A 23,623-nucleotide genomic window follows, 5' to 3' on the forward strand; every position below is an offset into this window, starting at 1 on the left:
TATTCCTCAACCAGTGAGAGAGATTGATCGTTATCACATTGCTATTTGTGGAAATTATGGGATGAATATGTAATGTGGAGAGGATGTTTCCTATAGTTACTGAGTCTATGACTAGAAGGCAGCCTCAGATTAGAGGAACATCCCTTTAGAAAAGAGATGAGGAGGAATTTCTTTAGCTGAAGGGTGGTGGGTCTGTGGAATTCATCGCCGCAGATGGCTGAGGAGTCCAAGTCATTGGGCACATTTAAAGCAGAGTTTGATAGGTTCTTGATTAGCAAAAGCATCAAAGGTAATGGGGAGAAGGCAGGAGAATGGGGTTGAGATGAAAGGGATAATAAATCAGCCATGATGGAATAGCAGAGCAGACTCGATGGGTTGAATGGCCTAATTCTGGTCCTACGTGTAATTGTCTCATGGTCTTATTTTGGTTGTTCTCTTTCTTACAAGCTAAAGTTTTTCTAATTGGCTCTGAAGCATTTTGGATCAAGCTGAAGTCATGACAATGCTATATAAATGTATATCTTTCTTCTAATTCTGGTCTTCCTCTGGTCCCCTAACTGGCTGAGAGAACTGTATCATTAAAATGTGAACACATCCACCCTATGCCAATGAGGGCAACCCATGTTTCTGCATGTTTGTTGAGGCCTGGAAGTTGAAATCAGTGGTTTGCTACTGACTGCTTGTGGAATTTGACGTAGATATTTAAGTAATGATGCTCCATACATGCTTCATGGACTTGCTAAAGAATCCTGAGAATAAGAATAGGAGGTGTGGCAACAGATCTTTTCTCATTGGTTTCAGTGGCGGCAGATGTCTGCAAGAACTTTGGGTGAGTGCTTGATTCCTTTAAAAGATACGATCTTTATGTAAAATACTAATTTTATCAAAAAATATATTAAATGAATTGCTAATTTAGTTTTATAAAGTGGTTAAATATTTTTAAAAGTCTCTCCAGAATCAGAATTAGGTTTAATATCACTGACATGTCATGAAATTTGCAGTTTTGCGGCAGAAGTGCAGTGTAAATTAAGAAAGATAAATACAAACTTGTACATAAATTAAATTAAATAGGTAGTGGAAAAAGAGAGCAAAAATATTGAGGTAGCGTTAATGTGTAGGTTCATTGTCCACTCAGAAATCTGATGGTGGAGGGGAAGAAGCTGTTTCTAAAATGTTGAGTGTATGTCTTCAGGCTCCTGTACCTCCTCTCTGATGGTAGTAATGAGAAGAGATCATGTCCTGGATGATGGGGATCCTTCACGATGGATGCCATCTTTCTGAAGCATCGCCATTTGAAGATGTTCTTGATGCCATGGAGGCTGGTTCTCGTGATGAAGCTGGCTGGATTTGCAACCCTCTACGGTTTTTTTTCCAATCCTGAGCAGTAGCCCCTCCAGTGATGCAACAAATCAGAATGTTCCTCCCAGTACCTGTAGAAATTTGTTAGTGTTTGGTAACATACCAATTCTCCTCAAACTCCTAATGAAATATAGCCACTATTGAGCCTTCTTCATAATTGCATCAATATGTTGGCCCAGGATAGATCTTCAGAGATGTTGACACCGAGGAATGTGAAACTGCTCACCTTTTCCACTGCTGACCCTTTGATGAGAAGTGGGGTGCGTTTCCTCGACTTCCCCTTCATGAAGTCTACAATTAATTTCTTCACCTTACTGACAGTGCAAGATTATAACTGCAACACCACTTAACCAGCTGATCCATCTCACTCCTGTACGCCACCTCATCACCATCCGGGATTCTGCCAACAGCAGTTGTGTCATTGGCAAATTTATAGATGGCATTTGACTTTTAGAAGTGAGTTAGCATTTTTAAAGTTTTTAAATATTTAATTTTGTTTTTTTAAATGTTTTGAAGAACATGGACTATGTTATAAGCTACGACAATCCTTTTGAGAAAAAGCCTCCTGATGAATCATTTTCTCTCATTTGTGGCTGAGACTTGTGCTGGCTGCTTTGCACCACCCAAATATGGCATGGGAGACACTGGCGCCTCACTACCAAAGATTAGATGCTTTAGATACTTCATACTTTATTGTCGCTAAACAATTGATACTAGAGCGTACAATCATCACAGTGATATTTGATTCTGCTCTTCATGCTCCCTGAAGTACAAATCGATAGTAAATATTAGAAATTGAAATTATAAATCATAAATAGAAAATAGAAGAGGGAAAGTAAGGTAGTGCAAAAAAAACCGAGAGGCAGGTCCGGATATTTGGAGGATACGGCCCGATCCGGGTCAGGATCCGTTCAGCAGTCTTATCACAGTTGGAAAGAAGCTGTTCCCAAATCTGGCTGTATGAGTCTTCAACCTCCTGAGCTTTCTCCCAGAGGGAAGAGGGACGAAAAGTGTGTTGGCTGGGTGGATCGTGTCCTTGATTATCCTGGTAGTGGATTGCAAAAGCTTCTACCAGGTGGATTGTAAAATACCTTTTTACCCTGAGGCTGGAACAGGCATGGGTAGTTGACCACACTACTCTCGTATAACGCTGCTCCTCTTTTGACCATCTGAGCTGTACCCCACTTAGTTGCTGCCTTCCTTGTACATCAAATCATAGCTGAAGAATCTTCAATGCTTGTCATCCTAGTCTTATCATTACCTCTAGTTTTAAACTATACATCATCTTATAATTTTTACCCATATTGGTGATGTCATTTAGAGTGCAATATTAAGTTCCACATTTTTGTGCACAGTGCTTTCCAGTGCTTGCTTTATCAGATTAGTTTCTGATTCCCGCCGCATTCTGTAGAGAGTTTGTACATTCTCCCCGTACCATGTGGATTTCCTCCAGGTGCTCTGGTTTCCTCCCATATTCCAAAGACGTATGGTTAAGGATAGTAAGTTGTTGGCGTGCCTTTGTTAGCAATGGATTCACAATTCAGCACAATTCTTACTGATTTCATTTGATGTAAAACAACGTATTTCGCTACATCTTTTGATGTACACATGACAAATAAGGCTAATCTTTAATCTCTATATTTATCTTTAAAGACACATACTCTGAGCTCTTTCTCCCTGGAACTCCATACAATCTTAGGTTTGCCACTCTGAGGAGGGGTGTGGTGTTGTGGGGGAGGAACAAAACATGCATCTTGAAAGTCATGAATAACTCAAGAAAATGCACACAAATAACTCATAAACACGAGATTACGCAGCTTCTGGAAATCTTGAGCAACACATTCACGCACAATGCTGGAGGAACTCAGCGAGTCTTGTGAGCTGCTTCTTGGTTTGGGTTCAGCTGCCTTCGGGTAGGTAGAACAATGAAACAATTAGTAATTATTATTTACAGTTCAGGGCAGATCACTAAATCACAACAGGAGTTAATAAGCTAACCAAAGTTGTATTGATAATCCTTACCTGTTCTGGTTAAAACCGAGTGGGTTTGCACATGTAGAATGTTAGCTTGGACGAAGCAGTTTGAAATTTCAGCCATCCAGCTAGAAGGCCTAATCTCCTTTTGGGCGGACAGAAATGCTGTGACGTCCGGCAAGACCAACGGAGGAGCTCTGTGTGTCCACAGCTATAAGAGCCAGTAGTACAGAAATGGCCAACTGCTCACCTCAGGTAGAATTTTTACTGGTGGAGTGCAGGCCCTTCTACTTACTGAGGGAGTTGAAAACTACACAAATTCAGGGAGGCAGCTACCTACAAACATCACGCCAACATTAGTGAACATGCAGGGTCGCTGACCAGCTACGTAGGAGGGTGCCAGGATATTATCATGATTAAACACTAGAGTGTCAGGGCAAACCGGAAACCATAGCCGACTGCAGAGGCCCGTGAATCGCTTAGGGATTGAGACGCTGCCTTCAGATCGGGGGACGGGATGACTCAAAGGTCAGCAAGGGCTGCACTTTTCCATGCCATCAGGAAGGCAATGAGTGGGAGACTATAGAAAATCCAGAGGCCCCTTTGTCTAACTAGGGACATGCGTCAAGATACAACCCATAACCCATTGCATCAATGATAGGTGATGCTTTCCTTCCTGATAGGCTGAATGCTTTACCTGCACAGCTTGACCAATTGAATGATGTGACAGGGAGGGAAGCCCCCTCTCTTCCTGAGGGACAGGCACCCTGTCTGGTGGAAGCCAAGGTGAGGAGGACCCTATCCAGTGTAAACCCACGCAAAGAGGCTGTACAACTTACCTGGTCAGGTGCAGAGGGACTGCACTGCCCAGCAAACAAAGGTCTTAATGGATATTTTTAATACCTCTCTGAAACAGTCTACTGTTCTTGTAGTCTTCAATGCAGCCACCATCATTCCAGTATCCAAGAGAGCAACCGTATGTGATGCACCATCAATAACTCCAAAAGACTAGAAGTAGAGTAAATACTGAAAAGCTTTTATTCACAGTAAAATGTGACCTCCAGCATGCTGAGTGTCTGCCCCTGGACTGAGGGGAGGAGCCAAGGCCCAATCACCTTTATTCAGGGGTCTGTGGGAGGAGCCACAGGGGCAGTCAGCAGAGGGGCGTGTTCAGACAGGTAACCCAGTTACAACATATATATATATGGTTTACCACAGTAAGTGGTGCTAATTTCAACAATTGTGAAGTACTTTGAGTAGCTGATAATGGATTGCATAAGATCCCACCTTCCAGCTCTATTGGACCATTTTCAATTTGCCTACCGCTCAAACCAGTCCCCTGATGATGCCATAGTCTTGGCTCCATCCTGTCCCACCAGAAAACGATGCCTCTAAAACCAGGAAGTTATTCATTGAATTCAGTGGGGTTTAACTTGATCATCCCTCAGAGGCTGGTGGGTGAACTGTCGTCAATGGAACTCAATGCCTCTCTCTGTAACTGCATCTTGGACTTCTTGATGGAAAGACTCCAGTCAGTCTGAGTTGGCAGCAACGTCTCAAGCTCCATCACACTGAGCACTGGTGCCTCCCAGGGCTGTGTGCTCCGTCTCCTGCCATTCACACTGCTGACTTGTGACTGCAGCGCTAGATCCAGCTCCAACTGCATTTTCGAGTTCGCTGATGATACAATGGTGGTTGGCCTCATCAGCAACAATGATGAGTCAGTATACAGCAAGGAGGTAGAGAGGCTAGGCAAATGATGCAAGAACAGCAGCCGAGTCTCAACATGGACAAGACAAAATAGATGATTGAGGACTCAGGAAGGCCCAGGTTGACCGCTCCCCATTGCTCATCAATGACTCTGCTGTGAAGTGAGTGAAGAACACAAAGTTCCTTGGTGTGCACATAATGGATGATCTAACCTGGACCCATAACATCTCCTCACTAGTCAAGAAGGAAAACTGGTATCTACACTTTCTGAGAAGATTGTGGCATGCAAGGCTCTCTCCCCCCTTCTAACAACTTTCTACAGGAGAACAATAGAGAGTGTGGGATGGAAGCTGCAAGGCATTGGATGGTGAGACCCTACAGAGGACACTAAAAATGGCTGAGGGGATCACTGGGGTCTCACTCCCCCTGATTTGTGACACTTACCGGGAAGGTTGCAGATGAAGGGCTCAAAGCATTGTTGAGGATGCTTGCCACCCGTCCCACAATCTCTCTGACCCACTACCATCAGGAAAGAGGTAAAGAAGCATCAAAACTAGGACAGCCAGACTGGGTAACAGCTTCTTCCCTCAGGCTGTAAGACTAATGAATACCTTGACGCCACCAAGGTCTCATCACTAGGACAGTGAGTTGTTTACTGTTTACCTGTGCTGCACTTGACTACATACATTTTGAATTATATTTTATTAACTTATTTATAGTATAATAGTTTAGTTTATGTGCTGCGTGTGATATATGTTGTGTGGGTGCACTGTGGTCTGGAGGAACGTTGTTTTGTTTGGATGTGTACATGTACAGTCGGATGACAATCAACTTGAACTTGAATCCAGAGCTGACTTTATGACGTTTTTTTCTCTGTGTTGCACCAGAGCTTCTTTATTGACTTAAAGTTGTTCGCCTTTTCCATATCCATGGTTTGGGGTGTGGGAGCTGATCCTATTTAGTCTAGCTGCAGTTGCAGATCACTGTGCTAATTCTCTTCCTAAATGGGAATGTTCTCCACTGGCATGAATAAATATGAGAGGACAGTTCTGCATTTGCACAGCGGTAATTGAGGTTAATTTGATCTGACACCACTGTGAGATTGTGTCTGTATAAAAGGTAAAATGGGAAACTGCTGTGTTCAGATTGACTTCTGTGAACAGAACCATAGATTTGTCTTCATTACATTCCCAACTAGTGCAGCCACATCCGTCTTCATTCATTGTTTGGCTTAAAAATTCCTGGAAGATCTTGTAATTGACTGGAGAGAGAAATATCACAAAGTAGTGACTGTAAGGCAAGTGGATATGGGAAGGTCCATATCTTGCTTTCCATGCAGATTCATCTTTGCTAAACCTCTTTAGCATTATCAGTTGTACTTTCTGTCTGCAATGTTTTAATGCATAATGATGGCACTCCCACATCAATACTCCCCCACATCAATACTCCTGAATGTAGCTGATGTACTTAAGGAAAGGAAAGGTACGTCGCATCCAGAGTTTCTCCGGTTAGCGGACGATTTCCCTCCATGCCTCTCTGATGTAGTGGGGAACCGTGTACGAGGCAAGGTACAGCAGTGGTTTGCCATTGCCTTCCACCGGGTGAGTTTCCAAAGAGATCACCAGCTTGTAACCCAGTAAGGATGGAAAGCGTGCAGAGGAGCTGGCTGGATTTGAACTCGGGTCCATTCGTCCTGAAGTCTGGCACTGATGCCACTACGCCAACAGCCAGGTCCCTAACAACCTTTTCAAACACCAGATAGATATTAAAGATTAGCCCCATTTGTCATGTGTAAACCAAAACATCGAATCTTACAGTGATACCTTATAGTTTCAAATCAGCGAGTATTCTACTGGAGTAGGGATCCATAAGACCATAGGACCATAACAAATTGGAGCAGAATTAGGCCATTCAGCCTATCAAATCTGCTCCAGCATTCCATTATGGCTGACTTATTATCCGGATTAATCCCATTCTCCTTCCTTCTCCGTGTAACCTTTGACACCCTAACTAATCAAGAACCTATCAACCCAAGCTTTAAATATACCCAATGACTTGGACATCATAGCATGTTGCCACGTCTCTGGTGCCAACATAACATGCCGGCAATTTACCCTGACATCTTTGGGATGAGGGAGGAAAGTGAAGCATCTTGAGGAAACGAACACAGACACAGAGAGAATGTAAAACTGCTTACAGACTGCAGTGGGGATTGAACCCCAAATGGTGATCACTGGGTTATAAAGCGATTGCACAAATCACTATACTGCCATGCTGCCCAGTCCTATCCTTCATTTAAAATAAAATGCATTTAGATATGTTTCTAAATGGATTAAAGGAGTACTATGAAACTTTTAGGAGAAATTGACAACATTGTGTTTGTGGCATAGATACAACATACATAGCTCCAGTATGTATCAGTCAATACAATGTGCACATGCCAAGATGTGGGTTTGGCACCATCCACAGTACTTTTGAGTTTGGAAAACTGAAATGAATTATTTTTTGAAAACGTACTGTTGTCAGACATTTAGTTGAAATAAACAAACTCTAGGGATGAGAGTGCATTCTGCACTGATATTGAGCCAGATCATTGAGTTCTTTGCCTTGCAGCTTTTCATTCCATTTCCAGGAGTTCTTGATTTGCTTTCAGAATGGTTGTTGCCCTCTAATTCAAAAACTAAACACATTCAAGGTTCAAGATTGTTTAAATAACACACACAAAATGCTGGAGGAAATCAGCAGGGCAGGCAGCATCCACGGGAAAAAAGCACAGTTGATGTTTTGGGCTGAAACATCGACAGTGCTTTTTTCAACAGATGCTGCCTGGCCTGCTGAGTTCCTCCAGCATTTTGTGTGTGTTGCTCGGAATTCCAGCATCTGCAGATTTTCTCTTGTTTGTGTCAAGATTGTTTAGTGTCATTTTGAGTACAGAAGTACAAAGGAGAACAAAATATTTGTTACTCTGAATCCGATGCAACATATAAAAACACAGTAAGAAAAAGAAAACAATAATAAAAAACACAATATATATATATGGTGGCCGATTAGGAAAAGGGGAGGTGCAACGAGACCTGGGTGTCATTATACACCAGTCATTGAAAGTGGGCATGCAGGTACAGCAGGCGGTGAAAAAGGCGAATGGTATGCTGGCATTTATAGCGAGAGGATTTGAGTACAGGAGCAGAGAGGTACTACTGCAGTTGTACAAGGCCTTGGTGAGACCACACCTGGAGTATTGTGTGCAGTTTTGGTCCCCTAACCTGAGGAAAGACATCCTTGCCATGGAGGGAGTACAGAGAAGGTTCACCAGATTGATTCTTGGGATGGCAGGACTTTTCATATGAAGAAAGACTGGATGAACTGGGCTTGTACTCGTTGGAATTTAGAAGATTGAGGGGGGATCTGATTGAAACGTATAAGATCCTAAAGGGATTGGACAGGCTAGATGCAGGAAGATTGTTCCCGATGTTGGGGAAGTCCAGAACGAGGGGTCACAGTTTGAGGATAGAGGGGAAGCCTTTTAGGACCGAGATTAGGAAAAACTTCTTCACACAGAGAGTGGTGAATCTGTGGAATTCTCTGCCACAGGAAACAGTTGAGGCCAGTTCATTGGCTATATTTAAGAAGGAGTTAGATATGGCCCTTGTGGCTATGGGGGTCAGGGGGTATGGAGGGAAGGCTGGGGCGGGGTTCTGAGTTGGATGATCAGCCATGATCATAATAAATGGCGGTGCAGGCTCGAAGGGCCGAATGGCCTACTCCTGCACCTATTTTCTATGTTTCTATGTTTCTATGTAAATACATGAGGTAGCTTATATTTGTACATAAAGTGACGCTAAGCACAGGAGTACCTGCATATAAGGTGACTCTGACAGGAAATGATCAAATATGGTGGTGGGGTGGTGGTGGATGTGTTGATCATCTGCCTGAGGAAGGGAAATCTACCATGCAGCTTTGTGCTGTGCATTTCCTGGAGATCTGCTATTCATCATAACACGAAATAGAGCGTATATAGGGTATGTTAATGTTCACCATGCCTGCCAGAGATCAGAGCGCATTTGAACAGTTTGCCTTCATTTATACATTGGTTGCTTGTTAGTCTTTGTGTGTAATTTTTCATTGATTATATTTTTTTGTTCTACTGTGAATGCCTGCAAAAAACTGAGCCTCGGGGTAGTAAGTGGCGACATATATGTTCTTTCATAATAAATTTACTTTGAAATTTGAACTTTATGAACTTTGAAAACTGCTAAGTCCCAGATGGAAGATAGTGTCCCATGCATTGACATTGGGCTTCGTTGAGACATTGCAGCAGGCTACAGACGTATGAAGTCAGGGTGGGGGGAATAGAGAATTAAACTGAGGAAACAGTAAACCCTGCTGTGTTTTGCAAAACAATCCCTTAATCTGTGTCTGCTTCTTTCAATAATGAGGAGACATTAAAAGCAGTTCACTTGATTAGCAGTGTACAAGTGAATTATTACCTCAGCTGAAAGGACTTCTTGGGACCATAAATAGTGGTAAAGTGTGAGGCTAAAGAGAAGGACGCATGCCATTAATGGAAAAATGGTTGGTGGAAAGAATGACGAAGGGAACAATTCCTCCAGTTGTTGAAAGGGGAGGGGAAGGGAGGATGATTCTGGAGCTGGAGTCTTTTTGGAGGCAGTGGCGGTTGTCAAGGGTGATCTGTAAGTCAAGGTGCTGGCATGGTATCAACAAGAACAGAAATTCCTGACCTTGCCTGGATTCAGAACAGAAAGCATTAAAAGAGAGGTTAGGGTAAGAGTGGGGATATGGTTGAGGGATTTGTCATCTATACTGGTGAAGATGTTGGCCTTTTAAGGAGAAAAAGAGAACATCAGAGAGGTAACACATGGCAAGTTTCATCATCTGAGCAGATAGGATGGAGATGAAAGAACTGGGGTAATGTAATGGAGTTTCTGCAGGAAAGCTCTATAGATATCTAATGGATCTTAGTGGCTAACTTGTCCCTTTTGGATGAAGCCAGAGAAATATAGGAAAGGAACAAAAGAATCAATAATGGAGCAAAGAAAATGAGAGTAGATGATAGGTAATAGGCAGCAAAAGTAGCAATTTTTGTTTAATTCTGCATTAATGCAGGAAACAGCACCCATCATTGTACTATTAAAATGCGGCTGTCAACATTGATAAGTAGCCAGAGTGAGAAATACAGATACATTGGAATTATGGAGAGAACAGATCCACCATCCTCAGTGAAGACTCCTGCCCAAAAAATGAGATGGAGGAGGCAGAGGTAGAATTCAGCATCATTCTGGGACCAGAATTCATTACAGTGGGGACCTAGGTGGATGAAGCTGATGGTCAGAAGGGATAATGCCAACACGGTAAGATGTGGGACTACGATGAGAAATGCAGTTAGAGGACAGTGAAGGAGAAAGATGAAAAGTAGCGTTGGAAGTTAAGATTTTATCAACGTCTTTGACTTGCAGTTTTAACGTATCCCTGCCATTTCCATCAAACTCAATATATAAGTTTGCTGATGACACCACAATTGTAGGCCGTATCTCGGGTAATGACGAGTTTGAGTACAGGGAGGAAATTAAGAACCTGGTGGCATGGTGCCAAGACAATAACTTATCTCTCAATGTCAGCAAGATGAAGGAATTGGTTGTTGACTTCAGAGGGAGTAGTGGACTGCACGACCCAATTCACATAGGTGGTACGCAAATGGAACAGGTCAAAAGCTTTAATTTCCTCGGGGTCAATATCACAAATGACCTGACTTGGTCCAACCAAGCAGAGTTCACTGCCAAGAAGGCCCACCAGCACCTTTACTTCCTGAGAAAACTAAAGAAATTTGGCCTGTCCCCTAAAACCCCCACTAATTTTTATAGATGCACCGTAGAAAGCATTCTTCTAGGGTGCATCACAACCTGGTATGGAAGTTGTCCTGTCCAAGACCGGAAGAAGCTGCAGAAGATCGTGAACACGGCGCAGCACATCACACAAACCAATCTTTCGTCCTTGGACTCACTTTACACCGCACACTGTCGAAGCAGTGCTGCCAGGATAATCAAGGACACGACCCACCTAGCCAACACACTTTTCGTCCCTCCTCCCTCCGAGAGAAGGCTCAGGAGCTTGAAGACTCGTACGGCCAGATTTGGGAACAGCTTCCTCTCAACTGTGATAAGACTGCTGAATGGATCCTGACCCGGATCTGGCCGTACCCTCCAAATATCCGGGCCTGCATCTCAGTTTTTTTTGCACTACCTTACTTTCTGTTTTTCTATTTTCTATTTATGATTTATAATTTAAATTTTTAATATTTACTATCGATTTGTAATCCAGGGAGCGGGAAGTGCAGAATCAAATATTGCTGTGATGATTGTACGTTTTAATATCAATTGTTTGGCGACAATAAAGTATGAAGTATATAAAGTAATTCCCCCCTCTAACTCTCCACATTAATCTTCTAACCAGTCAACTCCATAAACATTGGATTACCTGGACATGTTGAGCCTCAACCTCTCAAAGGTATTCCCTTTGTCCTCTTTATGTTCCCCCAAGCCAATCTGCAATTTAAAACTTCTTTCTCTCTTTTCCAGTTCAGAGGAAGGGCTTTAAGCTGAAATGTGAACTCTCCATGTCCATAGAGGCTGCCTGACCTATGGAGTGTTTTTACGGTAATTCTGATCCTTATTTCAGATTTATACAATCTACATGTTTTTGTTTATTTTGAACATGATAACTCTGACATTGAATCCACATACAGCTGAAGAGAAAATATTGACCTGTGGCAGTTCTGGGGTTCTCGTGCTTTTAGCCTCTTCCCATCCACATTAATGAATTTTTCATGCTAGCAGATAAGAAGGATTCTATTTGCCCTTATATTTAAACTTAATGATTTGATCTGCTAATATTAGGTTGAATGCAGCAAACAACTCCAAAAATCACCAAATAATTTACATTAAATGGTAGTCCTAACTGCTTATTGCAACCATGGAAGGTAAATGCAGCTTCACCTCTCCAGTAGTAACATTAGTCCTCATTAGGGGAGCAGAGGAGAAGAACTTAAAGTTCTTTGGTATTGTCATATCAGATGATCAGTCCTGGGACCTGCATGTAAATGCCATCACAAAGAAGGTACAACACCACCTGTACTTTCTTAGAGGTTTGTGTAGATTTGGCCTGTCACAAAAAGCTTTGGCAAACTTCTATAGATGCAGGGTGGAGAGTGTCCTAACTAGTTATATCATGGCTTGGAATGGAAACACCAATGTTCAGGAACAGAAAAGTGTACAGCAAGTGGTAAATGCAGCCCAGTCCGCCACAGTCAAAACCCTCCATTGACCACATCTACATGAAGTGCTGCCACAAGAAAGCAGCAACCACCATCAAGGACACCCATCATCCAGACAACGCTCTCTTCTTGCTACTATCATCGGGCAGGCAGGAGGTACTCAGCCCCAATCTCCTGCCTTCTCCCTGTATCCCTTCATGCCGAAACTAATCAAGAATCTATCCATCTCTGCCTTAAATATACATAACGACTTGGCCTCCAGAGCTGCCTGTGGCAAAGAATTCCACAGATTCGCCATTCTCTGGCTAAATTGATCTGTGTTGGTAGCATTCATTGTAACTGCTTAATGTAGCTAGGCCCTGGTTTGTCTTCATCCTGCTGATTGTGGTCTCCTGCTTTCTACTCATGCTGATGGCTTGCTTTGTTTGAAGCCCGTCTCCCAAACCACCACAATAATCACCAGGCCAGCTGCTTCTCGCTCCTCTCCCTCATTAACATAATGGACAGTTTTCGACATCATCTGAAGCCAGACAGTATCCTTAACTTCCTTAGTTTGCTTCAGCTTTCTCTTTGCCCTCCCACTATCTACAGTGGATATTTTTTAATGCAAATATTAATATCATAACTCAGAAAAATATGCAAATCAACTAGGGGACAAATGTAGGACTTGTAGGTGTATATATGGTCAGGAGGGGCCAAAGGTGAAGGCCGCACACTCAACAAGCTCCTTGGTTAGCCCCAGCGTGGGATTTCTTCTCTAAACTATCTTTCCTTGATCAGCAGGGATTGATAGGCCTATGTTAGTCTGCTTCTCCAGATAGGAATCATCATATCTAATTTACTGACAACCCCCCACCCCTCACTGTTCTCCCATAGGCAATTATATATTTGTTTAAGTAGCATTGGTTTGTGGGATCAAGCAACACACATCAAAGTTGCTGGTGAACGCAGCAGGCCAGGCAGCATCTCTAGGAAGGGGTACAGTCGACGTTTCAGGCTGAGACCCTTCGTCAGGACTAACTGAAGGAAGAGCTAGTAAGAGATTTGAAAGTGGGAGGGGGAGGGGGAGATCCAAAATGATAGGAGAAGACAGGAGGGGGAGGGATGGAGCCAAGAGCTGGACAGTTGATTGGCAAAAGGGATATGAGAGGATCATGGGACAGGAGGCCCAGGGAGAAGTGGGGGGGGGGAACCCAGAGGATGCGCAAGGAGTATAGTCAGAGGGACAGAGGGAGAAAAGGAGAGTGAGAGAAAGAACGTGTGTATATAAATAATGGATGGGGTATGAGGGGGAGGTGGGCATCAGCCGAAGTTAGAGAAGTCAATGTTGTGGGATAATTATTTTCCAATACAACTGGGATAACTAATGCTGGATTAGAGTGTAGAATTGTTACTTTCCTAGTATTTTACTTGTAATTTAACTTCCCTATGCTTACAGTAATTGTATTTGCATATAGCCACTTATATACAGAACTGTGCAAAAGTCTTAGGTATATACAGTAATATATAGCTAGGACGCCTAAGACTTTTGCACAGTGCTGTAGTAATTTTATGTGTTGCACTGTACTATTGCCACACCCAAAAACAAATTTCATGACATGTGTGAGTGATTATAAACCTGATTCTGATATTAGTCTCTGTTGTGGACTGAGAGTGGGAAGGTGGCAAGGAGAGGGGAATCATGTTTGGGAAAAGGGGAAGGGAGAGGGGAGGGAGCAGGAAGCACCACAGGGACATTCTCTAATAGCCAACAAGCCAAGTTTTGGAATCAAATGACCTTGCCTGTTGTCTCAGGGCTGCGCATATCTACACCCATGTCACCGCTGCCTCCGGAACTCCTCCTCTGCCACCGGTACCCCACCCACATAGCCCCCGCCCCTGGCACTCTTTCTCTGCCACCAGTCCCACACCCCTCCCGTGGCACTCCACCATTCCTAACATCCTTTGCTCCCGCCAGATTTACAAACTCGGTCTCCGCTTCACGTTGACAAATACCATACCATGCAAAAGTATTAGCTGCGCTAGCTATATATACTGTATATACCTAATACTTTACACAGTTCTGTACATGTCATTGTTTAGTAATTTTTCCAGTAATTATGGTACAGTTGTTTTTTCATTTTCCAGAAACTTCCCAGTTTTCCATAGTAGATGTCACACCACTTGAATCTAGCTATTTTATAGGTTACTTGTTATATTGGAATTTTGTTATCTTTAGTCTGAGTCTGAGATGACCACGGCTGCTTTTTCATTCTGTCTTCTACTTTGTTCTCTTTGCACATCTTTCTTGTTTGTTTTTTGGTCCTGTAACACTTAATGAAACAGTTGTAGGCAATACGTTTTGTGTCTCGTTCTTGATTTCTGAAGAACCATTGGATTGCAAAAGCATCAGGATCCAACACTATGCTGTTCTTGAGATTTTCGTAATGGGGAGAATTGGTCTTAGTCTCAACTACAAAAGCACTGGCAGCAAGCCAACACTCTTATCACTGAGCTAAAGTCATGCCGATTTTTGAATCAGATTTGAACCTTCAGATTCTGAAGCAAGAATGCTAACAACTCAGATAGTTGTCTCGGGTTAAATTGCTAAGTTCCTAAGCAAACGATATAGTAACATAATATAGAAACACAAGGGGTTTGCCAGATGCTGGAAAACCAGAGGAACACACACAAAATGCTGGAGGTCAGGCAGCATCTATGGAGGGGAAGAAACAGTCAGGATTTTGAGCGCTCTAAATGAATTAAGTGTGCCTCAGTCAAAAATTATCAATACACCCATCTGTTAACTCAGGAAAGAATTCAGTACTCTGCACATTTAGATTTTACAGAACCATACCCCTCCCTAAATAAATAATGCAGAATTAACTGAGCATCTCCCTGAATGAAACAATACTTCTTATTTGAACAAATTACAAGAGAGTTGTACTGCTCCCTAACTGAATGGTACCAAATTAACAATATCTTTCCCTAAGTGTGTGGTAAGTGCATATATTGCAGTTATGGGCAAGGAATACATATGGCTGGGTGCCTTATGATGAGATTAGACTAGTGAGCTAGTGTTGCAGCAAGATTGTTAGGTTGTTAGGTTAGTTGAATGTTAGTCTTTGGTGTTTACTCGGTCCTGTGGTCGATGGCAAGGATCGAGGCCCAAGGGTCAAATCAGAAGTCTGGAAGTCAAAGCCAGTTAGCTGGAAATCTCTGCAGGCCCACTGGAGCAGTCGAAGGGCCAGTGACAGTGTTTCAGAGTCCAAATCGAAATCTACCGGAGGCCAAAGAAGATGGCCTGTCTTGAGGTTAGAGGGCTATGTATGTGCATGGGTAGGAGAGAGGAATGGGGCTTGATTCTCTGCTGTTGGTTTGTTGCTTGTTGTGTTCTGTGTTGGTCTGCTGAGCAGCGTGGGCGTGCCATTTCGGCACTTGAATGTGCGGTGACACCTGCCAGTATGCTCTACTTAGCCGCTGAACAATGGGTGCTTTGCCATGGGTGTTATTGTCAGTATTGTATTTATTGTATCAATACACTCGCAGATAAATTCTGAAAATCCTTTTATCCAAAACACAACGATATTTTTAAAATCAAACGACTTCAATGAATTTATTTTTCTCACAGGTAAGTCTCATTACTTTCATTGTTGAGCTCATGCTTAAACCTTTATATCATATTTATCATTGCACGCCTATTATTTATTTATTTATTTGCCATATATTTATTATTATAATAATATTTTGATTTTTCTTGTATCTGCACAGGTTCTTTTGCACACTGGTTGTTTGTCTGTGTTTGGGTGCCGTTTTCCATTGATTCTATTGTATTTATTGGTCTGGTGTGAGTGCCCACAAGAAAATTAATTTCAGTGTTATATGCTGATGTATACATACTTTGATAACAAATTTACTTTGAACTAGACGCTCATGTTATGAGCTGAATATTCTAGAACTAGTCTAACAATCCAGAGAGTGCAAGTTCATATCTCACCATTCTCACGAGAGGATTGAGTTCAGTTAAAAATTCAAAAAGGTAATTGTAACATTTATACAAGTGACTATGCAGCTCCCGTAAAATGTCAACCATTTAGCCTTTACAGGACAGACATCTATCGGTCACCAATGTGTCCTACGTTGATGGAAAAGTGACAAAAAGACGTTAGTGAGATAGTGCTTTCCAGTCATGCTGAAAATTCCCTTCTCAAAGAAAGGCACTTGTAGTGTATTTAACATTTCTGTAATATTTTAAATATAGTGTTTGATTAGGCATTTTTTGTTTACTGAATTCATAATGGGTTATATGTAAGAAGTACGTGAATGGTAGACCACCAGTCATATGTGAGTCCCTTACTAAAGAAAAGGGAAATAAAAAAACTAAGCAGACAAAACATATCCCAGCGTGTGTGTTTATATTTCACTGGAGCTACAAAACATAATAGGGGTGAAGAGGAAGTTTTAAAATGACTCCAAGACGACTGCCTACATGTTGAAGTGCAGCATATATTTCTTTGGACAGGGAGAGAGATTTCTGAGTTACAAAATAAGGCAGGAAACAGTAAAAAAAAGGAATGTGTATGGCCACAAGTTCATAAATAGTGAGTACCGGGTGATAGTAATAATAAAGAAAGCAGAAATAGCTGACGACGTTGGAAAGGTAGACACATTTGAATGCATAACAGACAAGTGGATGATGTATACTGAACGATTGAGCACTGCTTTGAAGAAAATGAAATAGCCAGTGTAAAGTGTGTGCCAGTGTTGCCGATTGCAGTCGATGGAAAGACACACAGCTTGCTTAGAAATTTAACTGCTCCAAACAGACCAGCTGAAAATAGCTTTGCTGATATTGTGAATGCAATGCCGGAACATTTAGAACTGAAATTGTTGTTGATTGAAGAATATTTTAGGTTAGGTTTCATAAGCAGAATAAAAAGGAAGGGAAGACCATTTCAGCTTATTTGGCTCAATTAAAGAAATTATCCGAGCATTGTCAATTCAGTGATGAGCTTAAAGAGGCACTGTGAGATTGTTTAGCTTGTGGAATTTAACAAAAAAAAAGCATTCAAAAAGTGCTTCTAATTGACGTACAATTTATACTTATAAGAGCAGTTGAAATCGTTTATTCAATGGAAAGAGCAGCCAGAGGCGCAAATGAGTTGCAGTCAGGAATAAAAATAAGTGTGAACAAAATTGCAGCGACTAAACAGAACTTGCCTGGCTGAGCAAATTGTTTTACCATTCTGGCAGGAGTTCACATACAACCAGACTAAAGTAAATGGAATGCACAGAGAAAAGAAAAAGACAAAAGTTCTAGCTGCAGTCTCAAAAGGAGCACTAATCCACATGCTCCTTTTGATAATGATGAGATAGATGCAGGACTGCGCAGCCTTAAGATTTACTATGTGAAAAGTAACAAGAGACAAGCAAACACGAGGAATCTGCAGATGCTGGAATTTCGAGCAACACACATAAAAGTTGCTGGTGAACGCAGCAGGCCAGGCAGCATCTTTAGGAAGAGGTACAGTCGACGTTTCAGGCCGAGACCCTTCCTCAGGACTAACTGAAAGAAGAGCTAGTAAGAGATTTGAAAGTGGGAGGGGGAGGGGGAGATCTGAAATGATAGGAGAAGACAGGAGGGGGAGGGATGGAACCAAGAGCTGGAAAACAACACCTCATATTCCATCTGGGTAGCCTCCAACGTGATGGCATGAACATTGACTTCTCAAACTTCCACTAATGCCCAACCTCCCCCTCGTACCCCATCCGTTATTTATTTATTTATATACACACATTCTTTTTCTCTCTCTCCTTTTTCTCCCTCTGTCCCTCTCACTATACCACTTGCCCATCCTCTGGGCTCCCCCCCCCCCCAACTTCTCTTTCTCCCTGGGCCTCCTGTCCCATGATCCTCTCATATCCCTTTTGCCAATCAACTGTCCAGCTCTTGGCTGCATCCCTCCCCCTCCTGTCTTCTCCTACCATTTCGGATCTCCCTCTCCCCCTCCCCCTCCCACTTTCAAATCTCTTACTAGCTCTTCTTTCAGTTAGTCCTGACAGAGGGTCTCAGCCTGAAACGTCGACTGTACCTCTTCCTAGAGATGCTGCCTGGCCTGCTGCATTCCACCAGCAACTTTTATGTGTGCTGCAAGAGACAAGCAATACAGTTTACACCAGAAGTGAAGGGAAAATTAATTAAAGTGGAATGGAACACTGGCTCCGCTGCTTCCACCATTCCATAAAATGAGTTTGAATGACATTTCAAAAAGCTGAACTGAAGTCTACAGATATCCAGCTAAGAGCCTATACTGGAGAAAAGATAACTCCTGTAGGAATGACATTTGTAACAGTGCAATGCAACAACCAACAAGCCATATTGGGCTTTTATGTGATAAAAACAGGAGTCATTGTGTGGACACAGCTGGCTGAGACAACTACAACTTGATCCATCCACCGTTTGCATGCCACATCCTCAGCAAAAGAGTCAACTGAAAGTGAATTAAGAAAGGTACTGGATGATGCCACAACAGTGTTCAGAGTGGCATTGGAAAACTCAAACATATCAATGGCAAAATAATATTAAACAAAAATGCCACATCAAAGTTTTACAAGCCTCTCTGTTTCTTATATCATTCGTGAGAATGTAGTTAGTGAACTAGATTGCACAGAGACTGAAGGGATGGTTTCTAAGGTTGAGTGGAGCCCAAGGGCAATGCCAGTGGACCCTGTAGCCAAGAAGCCTATGGTAATCTGTCAGGATCTGTGGTGAATTTAAAGTCACCATCAACCCAGCACTGAAAGCTGTAACCTTTGCCCAAAATACAGGATATCATTGCAAACTTTTCTGGAGAAAAACACTTTAGCAAAGTGGACTTAACTGAGGCCCACCTACAGATGCAGATGGAAAAAAAGTCCAAAGTGTTTCCCACCATAAACATTCACAAAGAGCTTTATCACTATAATGGGTTTATTTTTGGAGTAACACCTGTACCTGCCCTCTGGCAGAAAGCTATGGGACAAGGCTGTCCAGTCTGTCAGTGTTACCTGGGAAAAATCATTGTTACCAATGAGGATTGCAAGGAACACCTCCAAAATTTCAAGCCAATATTATAAAGATTAGATTATGATGGGCTCAGAGCACAATGCAACAAGTGTGAATTCTTTAAGCCAAGTATCACTTACTGTGGTCACACCATTGACACACAAGCATTACTCAAGTATGCAGAGAAAATTCAAGTAGTGGTGGATGTCCGAAGGCCAAAGGATGTGACACAGTTGTGATCCTGTTTAGGATTTGTCAATTATTATAACAGGTTCTTGCCAAACCTGGCTACAAAGCTCCACCTCTGAAATTCATTACAGTACTACAGATCAGGAAGAAATGGCAATGAACAAAGCAGAGTTTACTCTCATTACTGAGATTTATCCACTAGTGTCCATTTTCAATCCACAGAACGGTGTTCCACTAACAGCAGCTGTATGAATGCAGAGATGGGCTCTGTTTCTTGGAGGACACAATTACAAGATCGAACTCAAGAGGTCAAATAATCACGGAAATGCTGACGGATTGTCCCGTTTACCCTTGGAAAAGGAAATACCTGGAAAATATACAAATGAGGACATTTCTCTTGACGTATTCTCCTTAATGCAAATTAAAAGCCTCCTTATTAGAATATAGAAAACCTACATACAGCATAATACAGGCCCTTCAGCCCACAAAGCTGTGCCAAACATGTCCTTACCTGAGAAATTATCCAGGGTTACCCATAGCCCTCTATTTCTCTGAGCTCCATGTACCTATCCAAAAGTGTCTTAAAAGACACTATCGTATCCGCCTCCACCACAATTACCGGCAGCCTATTCCACACACACACCACTTTCTGCGTAAAAAACTTACTCCTGACATCTCCTCTGTGCCTATTTCCAAGCACCTTAAAACTGTGCCCTCTAGTGTTAGCCATTTCAGCCCTGGGAGAAAGCCTTTGAATATCCACACGATCAATGCCTCTCATCATCTTATACACCTCTGTCGGGCCACCTCTCATCCTCCGCCGCTCCAAGGAAAAAAGGCTGTGTTCACTCAACCTATTCTCATAAGGCATGCTCCCCAAACCAGGCAACAGCCTCTGCACCCTTTCTATGGTTTCCACATCCTTCCTATAGTGAGGCGACCAGAACTGATTATGGCAGAAATAATCCAAAGGGGAACCAGAAAAGACACATACTGTCTCAGGTCTACATGGCAACTCAAAATGGCTGCACTGTGTAGCAGGAATTCTAGTTCCCACATTTTTACAAGCACCAGGATGAATTTTCCCTTGACGGGGGCTTGCCTTATGTGGGGATTGAGAGCTGTAATACCATCTAAGCTGCGAGCTAAAGTGTCAGAGGAACGACATGCTGGCTGTCTAGGCGTGGTCAAAATGAAAGCATTAGCTTGAAGCTTTGTCTTCTGGTCTAAGAATAGACCAGCAGATCTAACAGCTTGTTATGCACTGTCCAGGATGCCAACTTGTCCAGAAGATACTAAGAGCATCTTGAGAATGGCCTGCATTATCCCAGCAGAAGAATTTTGCCAGACCATTCATGGGCACAAATTTAGTGGCAGTGGTGGATGCAGCTACAAGGTGGCCATAACTTTTTCTAATAACCTGCACTACAGCCTCGCACACTGTTCATGTGTTGAGAAGCCTCTTCTCAAGGACTGGTGTTCCAGAACACTTAGTCAGTGAAAATGGATCACAGTTCGTTGCGGAACATTTTCAGTCATTCATGAATATGAATGGAATAAGGCATATTACATCTGCACTTTACCAACCAGCTACAAATGGCCTGGTGGAAAGGGTTGTCCAAAGTGTAAAGGACTCATTGTGAGCAATATCAGCAGGGCACTCTACACTAACACTGAAACAGAAACTTGCCAATTTTCTCCTTGCATATCATAATACAGCACTCTCCACAACCAACAGCTCGCCAGCAATGCTGTTCCTGGGTTGTCCCTTGCACTCACACTTAGATCTCCTCAAACCCAATCTCAGAAGGAATGTGCAAGACAAACAGCTGAGACAAATTGAGGACTCCTCAGAAGTTCAATATTTCACTCCTGGACAAGGAGTCCTGGTGAGGGACTATAGGGATGATCAAAAGTGGATACTTGGAAAGATTAGGGACAGAACTGGACCACTCTCCCACACAGTGTCATCTGGAGACGACACATCGATCAGTTAAAGAGAGCAGAGTCAATTGTTAGAGAAGAAAGATGTCCAGAGCTGTCAGAACCACTTCCTGCAGACCCAGAGTCAACTCCTTCTACCACCATGGAGGAGGACTCACAACCTGAGATTGTTTCTCCTGACAAGCAGAGTGACCCCTCCCACCCCCTTGTCAGGAAAAATGTTATCCCACCAGAGTAAGAGATTCTCCACAGTGATTAAACCTTTACTATGCTGTGGATGTCTATCTATCGTAATTGTATATATATTGAGATGCATTCTATATTAAATTGTTTATAGCTAAGCAGGGTGTAGGGTATTTAATATTTCAGTAATATTTGAATAATGTAATTATATTGTTTGATTAAGCATTCTTTGCTTACATAATTCATTATGGGTTATATGTAGAAGTATGTGAATGGCATACGTCATTATGCCACCACGTCATATGTGAGCACCTTATTAAAATAAAAGGAAAAATAAAACTAAGTAGACCAAACATTGACTCCTGTGTTTTTCTTTCAATTAGGTTCTGGATTTACAAAACACAACAGTATTGCAGTCTTGTTCCAGAATGTAAATACCTCAAACATTTAGTAGACTCTTTAAAACTCATTTTAATAATTCTATTTACATTGTAAATACATGTTGGCATTTATATATTTATGGACATTTTATTCCATATCCATCCTTTAACCTCTCTTTATTTTATGTGAATCTTCTTTCTTTATAATCGTTGAATGCTGTTGATATTTATTTCATATTGCACCCTGACCAAAGCACCACAGTAAATTCCTAATACATATAAATGCATATGGTGAATAAAACTGATAAATTAAAAGTTGGTTTAGCAAGTTGCCCAAATGTCATTGTTTCTGAATGGTTGTATATAATGCTACTCAAATTTCTTCCTCAACTCTCTCTCCTTTGATATTTTCCTCTCTCCCATGGATCAAAATTCACATTGCCATTCATGACAACAAAGCCCAGTGGAATCAAGGTGGTAGAAGAAAAGTTGAAGTCAAAGCAAATTTCTAGGGGAGGAAATCCCTGATACGTGATTATAGGACGACCATTCTGCTGGCACCTTTTCAGTGATATTCCCCCAGGTCATGAAGTCAGTTAAGCTTTTTGTTCTTCATAGGATCCTGGAATTCAAAGCAAGGGGAACAGCAGCCTGAGAACCAGGTAATAACTGATAACAAAATGTCTCAGATTGTCTTGTGATCTGCTTATGACACTCCTTTTGGAGCTATAGGTATACGATTTCAATTCAGTTTAAAAGAAACTTACCATTGTGTTATCCTTCCAACTCTCTTCACCTTGTTGTCATGGGGAGAAATGCACTGTATTTGGAACGTACGAACTGCAACAGGCAGTTCATCCCCAAGAGGTTACTCTTCCATTTTATTAGCTGATCTGCAGCTCAACACCGCTTATCTGTCTTGGATCCTTACTATGAAAATCTGATTTGAGGTTTTCAGTTCAACCTCCCAACCTGTGCGGTGTCTTGGGAGAAAAGTCGCATATTTTTACTTTTGTTTATGCTACTGTGTCCAGGCATCACCCTGAACATACAGCTCCTAATTAGAAACCTTTCCCACTGTGCGATCCAAGTTAAATAGCATTCAGATCCTTTAAACATCCAAAAACCTTGATTAGATCACCCTTTAATCAGTTGCCGAGGGTCTGAAAGCTTATTCTATACAACCCAATCTGATAACACAAATCATTTAGCCCTGATGCCATTCTGGTAGATCGGTGCCCTTGTCCCTTCCTACCATATGGTGTCTGGGAATGTGCACAGTACTCCATATGACATTGAACCAATGCTTCATATAACTATTGGAGACTTGTACTGGGTCTCCAGTGGTAAAGGCCAGCATTCTGGTAATCTTTATGATGTAACTGTTATGTCTGATTCAATTGAGCCAGCCAGAAGTTGTAGCTTGGAGATATAATTAACACATCAGATCTTCTAGGCAGAATCTAGTTCTTCTCGTCTCACTCGATGTTTTTTTGTGATGCAACTAGTCAGAATTCTCTTCATGGCATTTCTGTAGAAATATGTGACATATCAATTCTCCTCAAACTCCTA

General features: G+C 42.1%; 1 long non-coding RNA gene across 1 annotated transcript in view; it reads left to right on the plus strand.

Annotated features, from left to right (window-relative positions):
- Window positions 1-22,012, plus strand: part of LOC140203372 (uncharacterized) — a 62,645-nt gene extending 40,633 nt beyond the window's left edge. Inside the window, exons 2-3 of the long non-coding RNA XR_011887350.1 lie at window positions 11,637-11,714; window positions 19,767-22,012. This is a non-coding gene — a long non-coding RNA (uncharacterized lncRNA). The remainder of the gene's footprint in view (window positions 1-11,636; window positions 11,715-19,766) is intronic.
- Window positions 22,013-23,623: the final 1,611 nt, after the last annotated feature.

This window comes from Mobula birostris, chromosome 9, assembly GCF_030028105.1.
Source record: "Mobula birostris isolate sMobBir1 chromosome 9, sMobBir1.hap1, whole genome shotgun sequence".
Classification (NCBI taxonomy): domain Eukaryota; kingdom Metazoa; phylum Chordata; class Chondrichthyes; order Myliobatiformes; family Myliobatidae; genus Mobula; species Mobula birostris.